The following is a 17,668-nucleotide window of genomic DNA, read 5'->3' as shown; positions in this document are numbered from 1 at the left end:
TTCCACATCTCCACCGATTGTTTGAGTAGCATAGCTAAAGTAACTGGGAACTTCAATGTTTTGTCCATTGGCTCCTCTTGCAAGACCATTGTCTATAGGGATGAGTTTAGGTTATCCTAGTGAGAACCAAGTGTCTATTGTCATGAAGCTCGGCCATTGGAAAGATCCTCATGACAATTGTGGTTCACCAAGTAATCTCTTTTTAGATGTGTTTCAAGAGGGGTTAGGGTGAGCCATAACAAGCTCTGAGTCCTCTAACACCTCTAGACCCTCTGGACATTCAAACCACACAAGAATTCAACCCTTAATACATTCAGCTGATTACAATGAACTCACAATTTATCCTAAATGACCAATTAACTTACAAACCTGATATTTAGGCATTTGTATGGAGCATGAAGCTTAGTTGTATTTTGAGAAACTTAATAAGTAAGGTCTTTTCTTGTATTTTGTGAGTCTCTCTCCTCCACATATTTGATCTAGCATGAGCACCACGAAATTCTAGCAATCTAGCCCCTCTAAACATGCACTCTAACTTAGGTTTATCCTAGCATGCAACTGAACATGATTGTGGGCTCAAATAGTTAAATTTTGGGCTAAAAAGCATGGTTTCAGTTTAAATGAATGAGAGTTAGTTAAAATGGTTAGTTAAAATATGGGCAAGTATTAGTTTATGGTGGTTGGACTTCTTACCACTTTCCACTTTTCCAATACCATGGGTGGATTACCATTTCCCACCTTCTCAAATCCATAATGGTATTGTCAAAAACCATGGTTTATAGGCTTAGACTAAATAACCTTAGCCCAACTAAATTAATAAATGTGCACACCTTGGACATAGCCCTTTTTAAATTATTTTTTTACCATGGAAACCTTGACCATTTTATTTCAAATACTTTACTAGGATAGGCAAGGGTATAATTTATTTTTAATCTTCTAAATAATAATATATACTTATCTTTCAATATGTTGAGCCTTGGTGAGCGCAAAAAATGTGCACATGTGCACCTAGGGGGTCACATGGAATTTTCCTCAATATTTTCACACATGGAGAATACCATTTTTATTTTAAAAAAACTATTCTTGCTTGAATATTTTTTAAAATTTTTTCAAGGTCTTGAGAATTCTTAACAAAACAAGCAATTTCTCATTTCTCTTTCTACACACAATTACATAATTTGACAATTTTCACATTTATAGGGGTAAGGGGGATCTTACATTCTCTCTCCCACTTAAGGAACTGAGATGTACCCATCTTGCAAAGTGAGGATAGTCTCTAGCTAGATTCCCCTCTTTCTCCTAGCTTACATCTTCTATAGGAAAGAATTTCCACTTTACCAAGTATTCTCTAAAAATTAAATTCGTAACAGTTTTTCTCTGACATCCCAAATTTCTTATGGTTCTAGCTCTAGTTGGCCTTGAACAAGCGTAATTATTTGATCATCTTCTAAGATGTGCTTAGGATTCGAGTGATGCATCTTTAAAAGGTTGAGATGAAAAAAATGTTGATCTTTAAAATACGGAGGGAGAGGTATATAATACAAGTGATCTCCAATCCTCCTTGTGAGATGACATAAGGCTTGCAATATCTTTGGTGATAACTTCGTCTATTTTCCCAATGATAGAGAATTCCACTTGGGGTTAAACATGAAGGAAGACCATGCCACCCTCTCTTTGAACTCACGACGACTAGATCTCTTTAAATCAGTATATAGCTCCTACCTATCTTGAGTAACTTTAATATCTTTATTTATTAATTGCATCTAATTATCTATTTTTTGAGCATTTGGTCTAATAAGGGTGATGTTCTAGAAAAACAGTCTCCTAAAGGATGCACTACTAAAGCCATGATTAAAGCCTGCATTCAATTAGGGTATCAGATTTCATGGGAAAAGTCATCTTTTGTATTGGAGAATGATAGATGGACTTTATTTTGCAATTTACTAAATAGGGTCTGGATGATGGTAAATTTGATCTAAAGATGTAAATCTTATTTTTGTGGAATAAATATATATATCTATTGGTCCCAAAAAAAACCTTCTACCACCCTGATGAATTTGACCAATTTAAGAGAGTAAGACATTCTTGACCATATAGATCCTTGAATGGAATCATACCAATATTGCAATGTGATAAGAAGCATTAAATGTGAATTCTACCAGATGGAGATAGTTTAACCATCTCTTTGTTTCTTGTCAGTGAATTTATAATGTCCATATCTTATGTTAAAAGCTATCTTTGGTTTGTTCTACTCTTTTATTCTGATGTGGTAATATCTAGACCTCAAGTTAATCTTTGTGAATATTTTTGCTACATGCATTCAATCTAAAAGTTTATCTACTCTAGGACTGAGAGCTAATTCAGACCCCTATAATCAATGCATAACCATCCTTCTTCTTTCAAAAGAGAACTAGTGCACCCCACACGAATACACTTGGTTGAATAATTTCTTCTCCAAGAGTTGCTTTAGGTGCTCCTTAAGCTTGATTTCTTTGAGAATAGCCAGGGAAAAACCATTTTTTGTAAGCTCTCTTTGTAGTCAGCTATGCACTAGTATGAGTTCTATCTCATGATCTACTTCTCGAATTGGAGGCTTCTATCAATTCTTCAAGAAATACATCAACATATTCACTTAGCCATTCAGGTTCATATGAACGTGACTCCTTCCCAATAGAGCATACCTCTTGCTTCCTAAGTCCCTTCAATAACTTGGATCGCTTTACAAGTTATAAAGTTGGATACCATGCACTATTACTGCAATCCCTTAGACCTTGTTGTTATGAAGATCCAAAAAAGAGATGGTCCCTTTATGGAAGTGTATATCTGCTTAATTCTAAGTAAACCAATCCATAGAAAGTACTCCATCATATACTCCCAAAAGCAAGACCTTGAATTTGCATTTGGTTAAGTTATCATCTAGAGGTTGTCATGTGAGGAGAAATTTCCCACTAGCCAATTTGACTTGCATTGGTTTACCCTTTCTTTTAACTAATTCTAACTTTCACATGCAACCTAGTGAAATGAAAGAATGTGTACTTTTGAAATCAATTAAAAACTCAAATTACTTACCTTGATAGCTTGCAGATGCCCAAATAATAGAAAATTACTGATTTTGGCCTTGATGATCAATCGTAGCATGATTTTTTCCCCTTTCTTCATCTTTTATATCAGCAAAACAATAGCGATGGCTTTTTAGATAGCTAATTAAGACGGAAAGTTCCTTCTTGGATTTACCCCAATTCTAGGGTGGTGGGTGCAGTCAGTCTTTGATTGCTTTGTACCAATGCTATAGGCTATTAGCACGGGTCCCACAACACTTTCAGTCAAATAGGTCATGCTAGCTGCATTAGGACATTCACTCATAATATGCCCGAGTTACTGACATCTGTAAGATTCCTCCCTCCAGCCTTTTGAGATGTGCAAGTGTAAGAACCTCCCTTTCTGATCTTATAATTATTCCCCTTTCTGAAATAAAAGAAAGATTCTGTTTTACCCTATTTTGACCTAGAGAGAGAAAATGTCTAGAGAGAGATAGTCCAAAATTGAGATATTTTTGGATATAAAAATCCTCCTAGTGTCTAAAATGAATTACCCTGAAACAGAGGCTATGGGGGCCAATAAGATTCATCCAAATGTAGGGAGGAGATAAATAGAAGAATAAAAGGAAAATCCCCCAAAAATGAGTAAATACTCACATAAGATGAAGAGTTGACTAAGGACAAGGTTAATAGTTAAAAAAGGGAGATATTTAAGAGTAATGATGCATTTTTGACACCTCTGCATAGAGGAATTTCCCTCATGAAGGAGGCGCCTATTTCACATGCTTGAATGAGTTTCAAACTCCCAAATAATGAGATATTTTCTTGTTTCAACTAGATCCAAAAAGTGAGCAAATCTGATCTAAAAATGGTCAAAAATTGACCAAACTGATCTGGAAAATTCTAGAATCAGTTGGCTTGGTTAGAAGCTCACTTTTTCCTATAAATAGAAGCCTCCCCCTTTGTTGAAACTCAATAGTGTTTTGCACTGTTACCCTGTCTCTCCCAAGTGCCAAAAATAGTGAATTATTGTATTCATAATTCATTAGTTTTTGACCTTCCTTCTTCTAGAAGATTGGTGGCCACTCTTGTTTCCAAACAAGAGTAGAACCCTCAAACCATCAAGCCAAAGGAAAGCTCCAAGAAATTATATAAGTAGAGATTCTTGTAATTTTCTTTATTGATTTTATGTTTTTCTAATGTTTATGATTGTTTGAAGTGATAAATGGATGCTATGCCTTGATCGAAAGGCTTTTCCCCTCTCTCTTCTTAGAATCAATCCTTCTTTATCCTAGTTAAGTGATAATTGTTGGAATTAAACTTTTTATAATGTTTGCTCTTTTATAAGTGAATTTTGATTAGTATAGATTACTTTAAATCAATTAGAGTTAATTTTTAAGAGAAAATCAAGTAGAAAAATTTAAAAAATGGTCAGCCATACAAAGGAAGTTATGGCAAAATTTTTGGAAATAAGAATTATCTTTTATTATGCTAAAAGAGTAATTCCTATCAATTCTCTACTCTAAAAGTGTCATTTTCATGCATAGAAGATGCATATTGATTATTATTATTTTTATGCATAAAGGAATAAATTTCTTTTATTATGAAAGTGTTACTTTTATCAAAATAGATTTTTCTGCACAAAGGAATAATTTTCTTTTATTATGAAAGTGTTACTTTCATCAAAATGTATTTTTAGGCATAAAAGATTATGTTTTTATTATAAACGTATTACTTTTATCATATTTGATTTCTATGCATAAAAGTATGCATAAAAGATTATTTTTTTATTATAAAAGTGTTACTTTTATCACATTTGATTTTCATGCATAAAAGTATGCATGAAAGATTATTTTTTTATTATAAAAGTGTTACTTTTATCACATTTGATTTTCATGCATAAAAGTATGCATAAAAGATCATTTTTTTATTATAAAAGTGTTACTTTTATCACAATTGATTTTCATGCATAAAAGTATGCATAAAAGATTATTTTTTTATTATAAAAGTGTTACTTTTATCATATTTGATTTTCATGCATAAAATATTATTTTTATTATAAAAGTGTTACTTTTATCATATTTGATTTTCATGCATAAAAGTATGCATGAAAGATTATTTTTTATTATAAAAGTGTTACTTTTATCATATTTGATTTTCATGCATAAAAGATTATTTTTATTATAAAAGTGTTACTTTTATCATATTTGATTTTTATGCATAAAAGTATGCATAAAAGATTTTTTTTTATTATAAAAGTGTTACTTTTATCATATTTGATTTTCATGCATAAGAGTATGCATAAAAGATTATTATTTTATTATAAAAGTGTTACTTTTATCATAATTGATTTTTATACATAAGAGGATGCATAAAAGAAATTTATTTTATTATAAAAGTGTTACTTTTATCATAATTGATTTTTATACATAAGAGGATGCATAAAAGAAATTTATTTTATTATAAAAGTGTTACTTTTATCATAATTGATTTTCATGCATAAACATATGCATAAAAGATATTTTTTATATTAAAAGTGTGATTTTCATCATAAATGATTTTATGCATAAAAGAAATTCTTTTATATTAAAAGAGTGATTTTCATCATAAATGATTTGTATGCCTAAAAGATATTTTTTTATATTAAAAATGTGATTTTCATCAGAGATGATTTTATGCATAAATTAGATGCATAAGAGAAATTCTTTTATTCTAAAAGTGTAATTCCTACTAAATTGGATTTATGTATGGAAAGATGCATAAAGAATTTATCTTAATCCAAAAGTGTTATTCTCATCAATTTTGATTTTATGCATAGAAAGATGCATAAAGAAATCTATTTTTAGTTCAAAAGAGTTATTTTCGTCAATTTTGATTTATGCGTAGGAAGATGCATAAAAGATTGATTTTTAATTCAAAAGTGTCATTCTCATTTAAAATGAATTTATGCATAGGAAGATGCATAAAAGATTGATTTTATTTCAAAAGTGTTATTCTCTTTAAAATGGAGTTTATGCATAAATAGATGTGTAAAGAAATCTTATATCAAAAATAAGAATTCTCTTGTATTCTATAAATAGATATGAGGATGTGAAATGAATCAGATAGATGAAAATGAACGAAGAATGGATAGAGATGTATGTATGTGAAAGAATGGATGTAGATATATGTATGTGAAAGAATGGATGTAGTTGTATGTATGTGAAGGATGTATGGGAAAGGAAAGATGTATTTATCTCAAGGCTTACCTCAGAAAGAGGTTTTGTCCCCTAGGCTTTCTTGAAACTAAGATGAATGAGTTCTTGGAACTAAAGCAAGAAAGCCGGACAATTGAAGAGTACCATCAGGCTTTTGCCCTTCTCCTTAAATATTCCCCTCAATTGGACGAAGAGCAGCTGATGGCCAGGTTCATTCGGGGAATGAACGAGCCATTGGATACTTTAGTCAAGAATGCCAAACCTATTTCCATGGCCGAAGCAGTTCAAATGGCGAAGGATTTCGTCAAAGCCTTTGATGTCAAAGTCCCACCAAAGCTAGCACCATCACCTTTCAAAAGGTTTTTATTCCCAGAAGATGATTCCAACCCTCCTCCGCCTAAGACATATCAGGGTCAAACCCAGGATATGGGAAGTTCCAGAATAGAAGAAATGTCCTTTTCTCGAAACTCAATCCCCTGGACTTCAACTTCAGAAGTTCCACCCTTGAACAAGAGAGTGAAATGCTATAACTGTCAAGGATTTGGACATCGCAGTATGGATTGCCCAACTCCTTTTGGATCGAGGTTTTCACGGCGGCAGGAAAATCAGGGATCAAGATTCCAGACTCCTGCCCCTTCCATCCAGAGTAATCAGGGTTCTATCTACCAAAATATGGGAAATCCCAGAGGTAGACTATCTAACCTGCAGTTTCAATCCAAAGTAATGCAAGACCTTCACCTCAGAATAGGGGAAGTCAAAGAGAGTTGTTCCCAAATCGGCCATCCACTTCCAAGGTAGTAACGCTGGAAGTGATTGAAGAAGGAGAAGAAGATGAAAGAGATCATACTCCACCTACGAGACGAGGACATCTCGCGTTTTTTAAGTGGGGTAGAATTGTAAGATTCCTCCCTTCAGCCTTGTGAGATGTGCAAGTGTAAGAACCTCCCTTTCTGATCTTATAATTATTCCCCTTTCTGAAATAAAAGAAAGATTCTGTTTTACCCTATTTTGATCTAGAGAGAGAAAATATCTAGAGAGAGATAGTCCAAAATTGAGATATTTTTGGATATAAAAATCCTCCTAGTGTCTAAAATGAATTCCCCTGAAACAGAAATTCAAAAAGAACTTTCCAATGTGCAATTGGAATTAACTGGAAATGGGTATAAAGGACCTTAGCCTAAGGGTCTAGATTTTCAGAAATTTTTGGATTATGGTCCAATTAAGGTTCCTATGGGCCAATAAGATTCATCCAAATGTAGGGAGGAGATAAATAGAAGAATAAAAGGAAAATCTCCCAAAAATGAGTAAATACTCACATAAGATGAAGAGTTGACTAAGGACAAGGTTAATAGTTAAAAAAGGGAGATATTTAGGAGTAATGATGCATTTTTGACACCTCTGCATGGGCGAATTCCCCTCATGAAGGAGGCGCCTATTTCACATGCTTGAATGAGTTTTAAACTCCCAAATAATGAGATATTTTCCTGTTTCAACTAGATCCAAAAAGTGAGCAAATCTGATCTAAAAATGGTAAAAAATTGACCAAACTGATCTGGAAAATTCTAGAATCAGTTGGCTTGGTTAGAAGCTCACTTTTTCCTATAAATAGAAGCCTCCCCCTTTGTTGAAACTCAATAGTGTTTTGCACTGTTACCCTGTCTCTCCCAAGTGCCAAAAATAGTGAATTATTGTATTCATAATTCATTAGTTTTTGACCTTCCTTCTTCTAGAAGATTGGTGGCCACTCTTGTTTCCAAACAAGAGTAGAACCCTCAAACCATCAAGCCAAAGGAAAGCTCCAAGAAATTATGTAAGTAGAGATTCTTGTAATTTTCTTTATTGATTTTATGTTTTTCTAATGTTTATGATTGTTTGAAGTGATAAATGGATGCTATGCCTTGATCGAAAGGCTTTTCCCCTCTCTCTTCTTAGAATCAACCCTTATTTATCCTAGTTAAGTGATAATTGTTGGAATTAAACTTTTGATAATGTTTTCTCTTTTATAAGTGAATTTTGATTAGTATAGATTACTTTAAATCAATAAGAGTTAATTTTTAAGAGAAAATAAAGTAGGAAAAATAAAAAATGGTCAGCCATACAAAGGAAGTTATGGAAAAAATTTTGAAAATAAGAATTATCTTTTATTATTCTAAAAGAGTAATTCCTATCAATTCTATACTCTAAAAGTGTCATTTTCATGCATAGAAGATGCATATTGATTATTATTATTTTTATGCATAAAGGAATAAATTTCTTTTATTATGAAAGTGTTACTTTCATCAAAATAGATTTTTATGCACAAAGGAATAATTTTCTTTTATTATGAAAGTTTTACTTTCATCAAAATGTATTTTTAGGCATAAAAGATTATGTTTTTATTATAAAAGTGTTACTTTTATCATATTTGATTTTTATGCATAAAAGTATGCATAAAAGTTTATTTTTTAATTATAAAATTATCACTTTTATCACATTTTATTTTCATGCATAAAAGTATGCATGAAAGATTATTTTTTTATTATAAAAGTGTTACTTTTATCACATTTGATTTTCATGCATAAAAGATTATTTTTTTATTATAAAAGTGTTGCTTTTATCACATTTGATTTTCATGCATAAAAGTATGCATAAAAGATTATTTTTTTATTATAAAAGTGTTACTTTTATCATATTTGATTTTCATGCATAAAATATTATTTTTATTATAAAAGTGTTACTTTTATTATATTTGATTTTCATGCATAAAAGTATGCATGAAAGATTATTTTTTTTATTATAAAAGTGTTACTTTTATCATATTTGATTTTCATGCATAAAAGTATGCATAAAAGATTATTTTTATTATAAAAGTGTTACTTTTATCATATTTGATTTTCATGCATAAAAGATTATTATTTTATTATAAAAGTGTTACTTTTATCACATTTGATTTTCTTGCATAAAAGTATGCATAAAAGATTATTTTTTTATTATAAAAGTGTTACTTTTATCATAATTGATTTTTATGCATAAGAGGATGCATAAAAGAAATTTATTTTATTATAAAAGTGTTACTTTTATCATAATTGATTTTCATGCATAAACATATGCATAAAAGATATTTTTTATATTAAAAGTGTGATTTTCATCATAAATGATTTTATGCATAAAAGAAATTCTTTTATATTAAAAGAGTGATTTTCATCATAAATGATTTGTATGCATAAACATATGCATAAAAGATATTTTTTTATATTAAAAATGTGATTTTCATCAGAGATGATTTTATGCATAAATTAGATGCATAAGAGAAATTCTTTTATTCTAAAAGTGTAATTCCTACTAAATTGGATTTATGTATGGAAAGATGCATAAAGAATTTATTTTAATCCAAAAGTGTTATTCTCATCAATTTTGATTTTATGCATAGAAAGATGCATAAAGAAATCTATTTTTAGTTCAAAAGAGTTATTTTTCGTTAATTTTGATTTTATGCATAGGAAGATGCATAAAAGATTGATTTTTAATTCAAAAGTGTCATTCTCATTTAAAATGAATTTATGCATAGGAAGATGCATAAAAGATTGATTTTATTTCGAAAGTGTTATTCTCCTTAAAATGGAGTTTATGCATAAATAGATGTGTAAAGAAATCTTATATCAAAAATAAGAATTCTCTTGTATTCTATAAATAGATATGAGGATGTGAAATGAATCAGATAGATGAAAATGAACGAAGAATGGATGGAGATGTATGTATGTGAAAGAATGGATGTAGATATATGTATGTGAAAGAATGGATGTAGATGTATGTATGTGAAGGATGTATGGGAAAGGAAAGATGTATGTGTATGTGATAAGTATGGATGTGGATGTATGAATGTGGATGTGGATGTGGAATGTATGAATGTGGATGTGGAAACGGATGTATGGATGTAGATGTAGATGTGGATGTATGGATGTGGATGTATGAATGTGGATGTGGAATGTATGAATGTGGATGTGAAAATGAATGTATGGATGTAGATGTAGATGTGGATGTATGGATGTGGATGTGGATGTGGAATGTATGAATGTGGATGTGGAAATGGATGTATGGATGTAGATATGGATGTGGATGTATGAATGTGGATGTGGATGTATGAATGTGGAAGTGGATGTATGGATGTGGATATGAATATGTATGTATGAATACGGATGTGGACGTGGATGTATGGATGTGGATGTGTATGTGGAATAATGAATGCAAATGTGTATGTGAAATTATGTGACGTCGATATGAGTGAATAGATGAGATGTGATGGCATGTGAATTGGGATGTGAATAAAGGATATGTGATGTAAATGAATCTGAGGTGATGAGATGGAAAATGATGTGATTGGATAAGAATGAGTACACATATGAATGGAATGTGGAATAAGTAATGTGGATTGATGAGGGATAATGTGGAAAGATGAGGGTTCATTATAGAAACTGTATTTGTAAATTGTTTGTAAATGACTGTTTTATGTCAAGAATGCTAGGGAAGCATTTTGATCGTCTTGTGATTAAGGTCGTGGAGACCTAACTGATAAAGTTACAACTGCTGAACGGAGAGTCGATGGAGGACGTCTCACGTAGCAAGGTCGGTCGAGGTCTTGACCAGCCTCGGTTCGATTTAAATGGTGAGCTTTCGGTACGGTGGATGAGGGACCAAGGAAGCGGTCTATGAGTGAAGCGCTAGGTGACCTGCGAAGGATCCTAGAGGGTGCTGACCATACGGTGCTCGGGCTCTGGGTCACCGAAGATACCCACACGTGCATCGTGGAAGATATTGGAACAAGGAGTAAGAGTTGTTTTCTGAAACCGGGCATGGATCTGGTTGATTGACCTTGCTCCCTCAACAACGGATGAGTCCATGGCTCTTTTATATGGATCTGTTGGTTGATCTTGCTGATCTTCAACGGAGATTCCATCTTAAAGTGATTATATTACCGAGTACTATGGGCTAGGAACTATTGAAAAGGCCCCTGAGTGGACAGGTGGTGAGCGTTCTGGTTGCCAATGATGCCATAGATACTCCAATGAAGGAATAATTGGAAATACGGATTCAACTGATCACAATGAGAGAGCGAGAGAGAGAGAGAGAGAGAGAGAGAGTTGAGAGGTTGGCTAACCCATGGGACTGGATGGGGTTAGGCTGGACTGAGGGATCCGTAAATCGAGACTCAATTTCTGTTTAGTTCGATAGATGAAGTAAATCCCGGACAAAAATTGTTCTATGGAAAAGAATCAACGGTTGTGCCTCTCAATGAGGAAAAAAGCGTTGGTCTCTATGATCCCAAATGCAATCTGTCCCTTGATCTGACGATGGAACTTACGAGTTCGGTCAGATCAGTTCAGTTAGTTAAGGCTTTTGACTACGTTAGGGAAAAGTTATCCTGGTGGAATCGCTCGTGCTTTCCGGGTAAAGGAAGTTTTTCCAGGTTCAGTTTTGGAAAAACTGACGGATTAGTCTCTTGTCCGCATATCCGTGGGCGAGGCCCCGAGTGTGGGACCCTGCCCCGTGCAAGAAGTGCTACTTCCTCTGCTAGCACCCCAGAATCCGTTGCGCGGTGGGGACGGGGATCTTACAACATCGAAAACATTATGATTACCTCTTGAGTTTGCAAAGATTTGTTTAATACTCATCAAGAGTCTTCTCTCCTTGGTCTTATATTTTAAAAATCAAGGACAGTCACTCCTCTCTACTCTCACACTCATTAACACAAGCATATAAAAGGAACATGCACAAAGAACGAAGCTGTGTTTCCTCTCAACTCTCTCTCTCTCTCTCTCTCTCTCACCATAGACATAAGAGAGCAAGGAGTTAAGACTAGATAGACTCAATTGGCATAAAGGGGGATTGTGTCTTGTATTTTGAGAATGTTGTTATTTATACAAGTGGCTCTTATTCACACTTGGGTGCCCAAAACTTAAATAAAGATGAACTAAATGATTACAAGATACATAGATTTGTGGCATTGCCAACCATTCTCATAATTACAACATTTATAGTGCCGTTTTATGACACTTATTGGGCTATCTCTCTTATGTAAAGGAAAGATGCTAGGTTAACCTCAAAATGGGGTTCACAACCCCCTATCATTGGAGATTCCATCCTCAAAATCTATTGCTACAAGGCATGTTTCCCTTGATACTCTTTGTAGTAGCAACTCTTTTGTGTCTTGGAGGAAAGAAGGATTCGGCAAAGAAAATAGAGCGATCTCCTAAAGTTGGTATCAATCATATCTTTGAAAGTGGTATGCATGTATGAGGGCAAACATGGAGCTGGTGATAATAATACATGATTCCATTATCAAAACTCCCTTTATTGATGTTGAAGTGCATCCCCTCACGGTTGTAGATGTGGACATAATCATCTTGAATGTCAATAAGAAGAATTATCAACCTAAAGATCTACACAATGATGGTCACTATTTGGGATCGGGGATTGCATGCATTGTGGTGAGCATCAACTATCGTTGTTTGTTGCGAGAGTGTCAAAGAGGTTGTGCTCGAAGTAAGGAAAGTTGTCTATGAAATGGGAATCATCGGCTTGCCTTTCTTGAAACTCCATGGTAGTGAACCATTATTTGATTGGCATATACAATGTGTCAACTTGAAGGTGCCATGGAGATGCTCTATATATGTCTGCGTATTTCTTGATGGCAAGGAATGGTGGTCTCCAGGCCGGCTAGATACCAAAGTTGCCACTCCAACCTAGCCACCATCAGTATCAGTTTGAATTTCCTCATAACCTCCCCATGACTTTTCTGAATGCTACCGCTTTATTGTTGCACGCATGGGCAATCACGAACGTGACGATGTTGATCTCAAGCAAATCAAAAAGCCATTTGTTGTCTATCCTAGAGCCTCTTGCCACATTTGACCAGAGTGTTTCTGGGTGATCTAACTATCCTAATTCTCTTGCTTCTGGGCAGTCTCCCACTAAAGGGTATGGTAAATTTTCCAGGTTGTGCCACTATTGCATAAGACTCTACATGAATCAAAGTGTGGGATCAAAAGGAGTGATCTGCACAACAAGAGGGCTCAGTGCATAAGATGAGGCTTGAGTAAGGGATTCCCACTCATGATAAATTGCTCATATTCTAGGGTTGGGAGATCTAGGATTGGGTTGAGGGGGAACCTGCCATGTCATGACCTTGTTGGGAGATCCAGGATTGGATCGAGGGTGGAACCCACCACATCATGACCTTGCTAAGTGGAGGCTTTAGCCTCTAGCTATCCATCCAAGGGTTCTTCGAGGTTGAGAGTGTTAGTTGGGAAATAAAAAGAAGAAGATTAAAAATCTATCTCAATTGGTGGTGTATTAGTATCATCCTTATTTTTATTATCATAGATATTAGATAAATAAGAAGTTATTGGACTAAACACTAGGTAGGTGTTTTCCTCTTCTTCCTCTCTTCTTTCCCTTTCCCCACCATCATCAAAAGGTGGTTGTGGTTTTTTAGTTACAAAGAAATCATAAAGTGCATGCAAGTCCTCTTCCTTAGGGAATGTGGGGTATTCTATGTGCACTTGGATGTGCATAGATGAGATAAACAAGTTTGAGGATACCATAATGATTATATATTTTGCTATTATGGAGTAGAAGATGATGGTGATTATCCCAAGCTTCTACCCACCATGCTATAGCATCCAATCAAGGCTGCCTTGGATCTTAGAGAGGGAAGCTATAAATGAATTAATGTTAGTGGGTTTCATTAATTCTAAAAGCTCTTCACCCTCATTAAAGTTAGTTGAATGAATTAGCACCCTACACCAAGATCTAAAGTTAAGTACTATTGGGTGTAGTGGATAAATATAGATAGTGTGACCCTCGTTTAGTTTGAGGTCCCCATAAATATAGCCAAGATTACATTAGGATTGACACAACGAGTAGTATTTTGTTGTATTAGTGCCAGATTCCCCTAGATTAGTTCCTCACATTGAGATTAATGTTATATTGATAAAGAGAGAGTGTAAGTGAAGCAAAAAACATGGTAAAGGTTTGAACACGGGCCCAAGGAACCACTGGAAGGTCTACAAGCGAGAGGGGCTACTCTTTCCACTAATTTACTGTATGGTTCATCCTCTTCTATCAACGAATTCCTTGTGTAGATGGAGTTGTTGTTGGAGTGTTGTGACTTGATCTTAATGGTCAGCTAAGGCCTTGGCTACTTCTATCTCCCGTTGTTATAGCAGGCTTCCTAGATTTGCAGATTCTAAATCACCATGGCATTCTTTTCCTTGGTGAGTACTACCATTTTAGCTTATAGTCTTGCTATTGTCACTATATAAGCATCTAGAATCTACTCATTCAAGTGGGAGATGACGTGCCAGTGGCTTTGTAACATTGTGACCCATTTTGTCTATAAGCTCTATAGCTTTCCTTGAGGTCCTTGACCTGGATCTCGTAAGTTTTATAGCTGATTTTATATATCTCCTTAGCTTGCACTAGCTATCCTTCCAAGGCCACCATCTGTGCTTTTAGACCCATTTTTAGGATTTCTTTGAGGTACTTGGGCCTCTATCTCGTAATTTTTACAAGCTGATTTCATATATCTTCTTAGCTTGCACTTGTTGTACTTCCAAGGCCACCATCTGTGCTTTTAGATCCGTCCCCTTAGCCCTCGGTTCTTTCTTTGTCTCTTCCAATATTTTATCCAATGCACGGTGACTATTTTCCTAATTGGAAAGCCTTGAATTTACTAGCATGTACGTGTGTTCCTTTTCCTATAATAATTGAACTACCTCTACCTTATGTTGTTCTGTAATGCTTTCCACTTGAATTTGTAGCTTTGTCTCTTGTGACCTTTCATCAAGAACCTCTTGCTTTTGGGCCTCCAATCGCTCAAGTAGTGCTTGCACTTGTGTAATAAGCATGTGGTTGGCATTTGATATCTCTTTTTACCTTTGCTTAGCCTCCTTAGTTACCTAATCCATCTCTACCATCAGTTGTGCATTAACCCTGTTAGTTGAGAGTGCTAGCATGCTACTTGATCATGCAATTTCTTGCATATGGAAATTTTGTTCCATCATTTGAGATAAGAGGATGCTAAGATCGGACACGTAAGCTTTCATTTCATAATTCCCTCTCTTGCCCTACTTTAGGTATTCATACACCCTGTTACATTCTGGTTGGAGGCAATGGAGAAGAACTTTTTCTAGTTCTTGGACTACCACCTGCTACCTAGCTGTGGAGTCCATGCCTTATAGTTGAAGCAAAAGTGGTTTAAAGCTCTCTTATTCCCTTCTGTTCTTCCTCTTATTTTTGGAGGTTTATTGTTGTGTTTACCTGCTCTCCAGAATTACTTGAATGCTTTTTGTGCGTGTATGATTTTTGGAGAAAGATGGTTCTTTAGAGACGTGAGTTTGAACTTGGGCAATTAGATCTTCTAATTTGAATGGATCAATGAAATCTCAAGGAGGTACGAATGGGGCTTGCTGTTGTGGTAGAGGCTAGCTTTCCTTCTCTCGTTGTGCAGTGCTCCAACACTTTAGCCTCCTATAGTGGCACACGAGGGAGAGTGGCCTCTTCATGCACTTCTAGGGTGGGAGGTTCTTGTGGAATTGGAGAAGGTGGTGGTGGAGTACTTAATAGTAATCTCTTACCCCTGATGGGGACTGTGACATCACCCTAGAAACTAGGGTGATGGGGGCCATGCCATCACCCTAGACACTAGGGCCACATAATCCCCCTTGCCCCCTCTGGGCAGCGCTATAACCCCACCTCTCCCAGGCCATGCCATGATCCCACCTTACCCGGAGCTGTGCCATGAGCCCCCCTCAGGCTATGTCGTCACACCCCCGAGGCCGTGACCCCCCTACTCAAAGCCGTGACGCAACCGCGCCGGCCATACCATCACACCCCTCCATAAGCTCAATTTCAACCTCCACATTCTATTACCTCTAATCGTCTTGATTAAGACTAATCACCATCATTAGTATGATATTAGTAGAAATTGGGCTAATTAAAATTGAAACATTAGGGTGTAAATCCACTATGGGAAAGTTTAAAATTGAAACATTAGGGTGTAAATCCACTATGGGAAACTCTCTCTTACATCCAAGTTCATTGCATCCATTTGCATTGCTCAATTTGAGCATTTTCACTACATTCGGTTCAACTTTAGTACGTAGTTTGCATCTAAATCATCTATATTAGCTTGAAATCAATCATTGCATGAAAAATGAGAGATCAATTTGCAAGAGAGTACAAACACTGCCATAGAGCCTTGTCACAAGCTCATGGTAAGATCCTCTCGCATGGCATTAAACACTGGGAAGTTCATCGATCAAAAAGGGACATATCCTGAGGATATCAAGCATCTCATAAAGCATAATTTGATTGCTCAAATCATTCTCCTAAGCATGCCAAAAGTACACAAGCATAAAGTCACCACATTTATGTCACTCACACATGAAAGCCTATGCAATGAAACACAAATGCCACCTAAGGAAGAAGAATCAAAGCACCAGGCACAAAGTGGCAAACAAGAAGAAAAACATCCACACCAAAGGAGTTGTCCAAGAGCCAAGAGTCAAGCTAAAGAGCAACAAAGACCAAGAGCCAGGAAGCATTTAACAAAGTGAAGAATGAGATAACATCGACATGAAGCATGAAAGAAGCAACAAGGGATCTTTATCAAGAAAAAGAAAGGAGATCTCAAGAAAGAAAAGAGCTGTCCGAGAGCCAAGAGTCAAGCTAAAGAGCAAAGACCAAGAGCCAACCCTATGCTAAAAAATCTACCTCAAAACCTCAGAAAATGGGAGAATTTGCGCCTCTTTCAGCATCTAGGTTTTTGAGGAAACTACAGGGCCTTCTATCTTGATTGAAGGCAAGGAGTATGTCCATGTCCCTGTTGGGATCTCCTCTCTGTTCAGAGACAAACATTTACAAAGAGGTGTAGTATGTACAAACTTCAAAGGTTTTTATTAGAAAATGCAGAATGCTCCTCTCATCCAAAAGGTTGGAGGAGAATGGTCAAAGCTGCTGCCTTTATAGTTTTCTCCATTGTCAAATATCCTCTTAGAGGTGAAGAGGAGAAACTTGAGGAGATTGAAGGCTCTTCAAACTTTTGCTTTCTCAAAGATTTAGAGGAAAATGATATAGAGGAGGAACTTGGACGTGAGGAGGAGGAGAGGCTTGCCAAGGATATTGAAATTCGAGGAATTCTGGTATGAAATTCAAAATTCCGATCAAGAAGTTTTGGGGATATTGATTCAAGAAATAGTCTTTGTATTCAAAAGAAAATCAAACTGAAAACTTGCATAGAAATAAGATGTGATGTGAATGGATGGATGTGATGTGATGTAAAGAGATGTGATGTGAATATATGTGGATGTGAAGTGATAGATATGAATGTATGGATAGATGTGAGTGAACAGTGTGGCGGTAATGAGATTTGGTTAATTTAATATTGAAAATTTT

Source organism: Cibotium barometz, chromosome 36 (assembly GCF_041138505.1).
Source record: "Cibotium barometz isolate CiBa-2024 chromosome 36, ASM4113850v1, whole genome shotgun sequence".
Lineage (NCBI taxonomy): Eukaryota > Viridiplantae > Streptophyta > Polypodiopsida > Cyatheales > Cibotiaceae > Cibotium > Cibotium barometz.
The sequence above is the reverse complement of the archived record's forward strand: the minus strand, read 5'-3'. Positions refer to the sequence as shown.